Source organism: Lynx canadensis, chromosome C2 (genome assembly GCF_007474595.2).
Source record: "Lynx canadensis isolate LIC74 chromosome C2, mLynCan4.pri.v2, whole genome shotgun sequence".
In the NCBI taxonomy this organism is placed as follows: Eukaryota; Metazoa; Chordata; class Mammalia; order Carnivora; family Felidae; genus Lynx; species Lynx canadensis.
Genome location: NC_044311.2, coordinates 64,835,618 through 64,840,241, shown reverse-complemented (window position 1 = coordinate 64,840,241; position 4,624 = coordinate 64,835,618). Strand labels below are relative to the sequence as shown.

Here is a 4,624-nt window from a genome sequence, read left to right as displayed (position 1 = left end):
ATGTAATCCTGTGTCTCAGATCTTACTAGCAAGGGGGTTACATTTTGATCACATTAGCATTAATAAACACCCTTTCTCTGACTCTGGCAGCCACCATTATTGTAGGATTGCTCACTCCCTTTGTACTCTTTCCAGTTCTTTCTAGAAGCTTCCTGTGAATTTATGAGCAAGTTCTTCAGGTTGCTTCAGTAACTTGTCACTCAGCCAGGACAGCTAATATTGTACCTACCTCTGTGCTCAGCCCCTTGCTGTTGATAGAATTGTGGAAAGGGAACCCCGATTACCCCGTAAGATCAGCACCACAGACTCACTTCCTCTCCCTTGACAAATTCAGTTAATCCTGGTCATCAGATAGAGGGTCCTTGGCTCCCAATATTTGATGATCTATAAATCATACTCCGTTTCCATGAATTTGGCTTTTTTTAGATTCCACATATAAGTGATAACGCACAATATTGGCCTTTCTCTGTCTGACTTATTTTACTTAGCATAATGCCCTCAAGTTCCATCCTTGTTGTTGTAAACGGCAAGCTTTCTTTCTTTAAAAAAATTGTTTTTAAATGTTTATTTATTTTTGAGAGAGAGATGGAGAGCACACATGCAAGCGGGGCAGGGGCAGAGAGAGAGAGGGAGACTGAGGATCTGAATTGAAGTGTGCTGACAGCAGAGACACTGATGCAGGGCTGGAATTCACAAACCTTGAGATCATGACCTGAGCTGAAGTCGAATGCTTAACCAACTGAGCCACCCAGGCACCCCCCCCTCTTTTTTTAATGTTTGTTTGTTTGTTTGTTTGTTTATTTATTTATTTAGAGAAAGCTAGGGAGGGGCAGAGAGAGAGGGAGACACAGAATTCCAAGCAGACTCCACACTGTCAGTGCAGAGCCCAATCAATGCTGGTCTCGATCCCACAAACTGCAACATCATGACCTGAGCCAAAATCAAGAGTCAGATGCTTAACCGATCGAGCCACCCATGCACTCTGAGATTTCCTTCTTTCTAATGGCTGAATAATATTCCATTATCTTGATGAAGAAATGGGCTTTTTTATTTGACAATGAGAACAAAGCAATTTATTGAGGTTCCTTTTTCCCTTGGTTGCTAAGAAAGTCAAGGTAAGTTTGGTCTCAACTACAGCAGTTATCCTTAGCCTAAAATTTCTGGTGAGAGCATTATACTTCCCTCTTTATTACATGATTCATATTCACTTAATCTTTATTTTAATGAACCTATCTTATCTCTGTTTTATTTTATGCTGCTCTATCTTTATGGGAGGTAAGTATATTATTTAGAACTCTTTGGTTTCAAGTGACAGGAAACTAATTCAAACTGTATTGGAGGTAAAAAAATATTAGGTTTAGAATGAAAGAGCTTATTCTAAACCCATTTTGAAATTCCTGAACCAAGCACTAGCATTAACAGCACATATACCAAAATTGGAATGATACGGAGATTAGCATGGCCCCTGCACAAGGATGACACATAAATCCATGAAGCATTCCGTGAAATAAAATAAAATAAATTTTTAAAATAAAATTCCTGAACCAAAATAACACTAATACAAATGAAACTAACTGTAATTTTTTTTTAAGTCCACTTATTTATTTTGAGAAAGAAAGAGAACACAAGCAGGGAAAAGGCAGAGAGAGAGAGAGGGAGAGAGAGAATCTCAAGCAGACTCCACGCTGTCAGTGCAGAGCCTGACTCAGAGCTCGATCCCACAAACCTTGAGATCATGACCTGAGCTAAGACGAAGAGTTGGACGCTTAGCTGACTGAGTCACCCAGGCGCCCCTGTAATCTTTTTTTTTTCAAGTTTATTTATTTATTTTGAAAGAGAGAAAGTGAGCATGCATGGGCATGAGCAGGGGAAGGGCAGAGAGAGAGGGGGGGGAGAGAGAGAGAGAGAGAGAGAGAGAGAGAGAGAGAGAGAATCATAAGCAAGCTCCATTGTCTGCCCTGAGCCCAACAAGGGGCTCGATCTTACAACTGTGAGATCATGACCTGAGACAAAATTAAGAGTCAGACGCTTAACTGACTGAGCCATCCAGGCACTCCTGTAATCATTTTTTTAAATTCCATAGTTTACATGTGATAGAGCAACAAATACATTGTTTATGCTTATTAGGATAATCAATATTCTTTCACTTACTTTCCATTGATTAACTAGTAACATTTTCTGTCCAGCTTTATGATAATTATTCCAAAGAAGATGGAATAAGTTTAAACATCCCTCCCTGGGGCACCCGGGTGTCTCAATTTGTTAAGCATCTGACTCTGTTTCAGCTCAAGTCATGATCTGAAGTTTTGTGGATTGAGCCCCACATCAGGCTCCACACTGCTTGGGATTATCTCTTTTCCTCTCTTTCTGCCCCTCCCCTGCTTGTGCTCTCTCTCTCTCTCTCTCTCTCTCTCTCTCAATAAATAAATAAACATTTTTTAAAAAATCTCAGGCAGAAATTTATTTTTATTTATCCTACATAGGACTTAGTGCACTTATCCAATCTGATGATCTGAGTCCTTCATCAATTTTGGAAAATTCTCAGTCATTATCACTTCAAATATTGTCTCTCCTCCATTATCTCTACTTTCTCTGGAACTTTTATTAGATAAATGTAGGATCTTAATCTCTCATATATTTCTTTCTTTGTCTTTTTTTTGTTGTTTCCTATTAATATCCTTACCTATCTTCTAGTGCACCAATTCTCCCTTCATTCATGCCTACTTTTCTCTTTAACTTGCTTACTGAGTTTTCAATTTTATGATTATATTTTTCACCTCTTAAAGTTTTATTTGGTTAGTTTTCAAATCTTCCTATTCCTTTCTTGGAGTATCTTATTTTTCTAAGGTTTTATTGAGATAGTATCATTTTTTAAGCAGCTTTATTGAGATATAAATCACATATTATAGAATTCACCCATTTAAAGTGTCCAATTCAGGGGCACCTGGGTGGCTCAGTCAGTTGAGCATCTGAGTTCGGCTCAGGTCGTGATCTCACGGTCCATGAGTTTGAGCCCCATGTCGTGCTCTGTGCTGACAGCTCAGAACCTGAAGCCTGCTTCGGATTCTGGGTCTCTCCCTCTCTCTGACCCTCTCCTGCTCATGCTCTACCTCTTTCTCTCTCATATAAATAGACATTTAAAAATTAAAAATAAAAGAATATAAAATAAAGTGTCCAGTTTAATGGCTTTTAAACTACTTACAGAATTGTGTATCCATCAACATAATTAATTTTAGAGCATTCTCATTATTCCCAGAGGAAACTTACCCCTTTACCCATTATTCCTCAAATCCTCCCAGCCCTGTGAGCCTGAGACAACCACTAATCTGCTTTTTGTCTCTATATTTGCCTATGCTGAACTTTTTATATAAATGGAATCAGACAACATATAGCTATGTAATTAACTTCTTAGCCTACTTTCAAGACCCATTGATGTAATAGCCACATGTATCAGTAAGTCACTTCTTTTCATTACCAAGTAATATTCCATTGTTTGGATATACCACATCTAATATATCACTTCATCCGTTGATGGACATCTGGATTCTTTACGCATTTTTGTTATTAGGAAAATGGTGCCATGAACATTTGTGTACGGGTTTTTGTATGGACATGTGGTTTCCTATCTCTTGAATGTAAAACTAAGAGAGGAATTGCAAGGTCATGTGGTTATTCTATGCTTAACCCTCTGAGAAATTGCTAGGTTGTTTGCCAAAGCAACTGTAGTACTTTACGTCACAATCTTGTATTTGCTTTCCTTTCTGGTGATATAAAATTCTTTCTTTATGTATGTAATACTCAAATATGTTTACTTTGCAGTCCTTTTCAGATTGTTCAATTACATCCATTTTTTGGGGTTGCTAGTCTTTCTGTGTGTTATTCTTACTCATGCTAGAGTATTTCCTTGGGTGCTGTATATTGGTTTGTGAGCTTGTCATTACTAGATCTTTCACTGTGATAACTAGGATGTGGGACTATACCCCCACGTCAGGCACCCAGAGGAATCAATAACTTAGCACCATTTTTGTGTTAATTTGTCAATTTAAGCCATTCCTATACTATGAAGATCACATAAACTCCAAGTCTAAGTCCCCAGGAGATATAGGCTGGGAGTCCTAATTTCTGAGAATAGATTTTCTTTCCTTTTTTTTTTTTTTTAACTGTGGCCCAGGTAGAGACAGTTTTCTTGTTATCTCACTATGCTAAGGAGCATATCTTTTTTAGCAGAAAACATCCCAGATTTATTTAGAAATCTGTTTTAACTCTCTACTTCCCATAGACCTAAGGGTTCATTTTCTTTCCCTATGTGGGTATTAAAATCAAAACATCAGTAGGATGTTTAATTTTTTATGTCAACTTGACTGGGCTAAGGGATGCCTGGATAGCTAGTAAAACATTATTTCTGGTTGTGTGGGAGGGTGTTTTCCAGAAGAGATTAGGATTTGGATTGGTAGATGAGTAAAGATTGCCCTCAGCAATGCAGGTGGGCAGCATTCAATACATTAAGGGCCTGGATACAAGAAAAAGATGGAGGGAGGGCAAATTGACTCCCTGCCCTTGAGCTGGGATATCTATCTTTTTCTGCCCTCGGACATCAGTGCTACTGGTTCTCAGGCCTTTAGAC

General features: G+C 38.3%; 1 non-coding gene across 1 annotated transcript; it reads left to right on the top strand.

The window, feature by feature from the left end:
• Positions 1-1,406: 1,406 nt before the first annotated feature.
• On the top strand, positions 1,407-1,510 carry LOC115524317. Its single transcript, XR_003972030.1, has one exon. It is a non-coding gene; the product is annotated as a U6 spliceosomal RNA (small nuclear RNA).
• Positions 1,511-4,624: the final 3,114 nt, after the last annotated feature.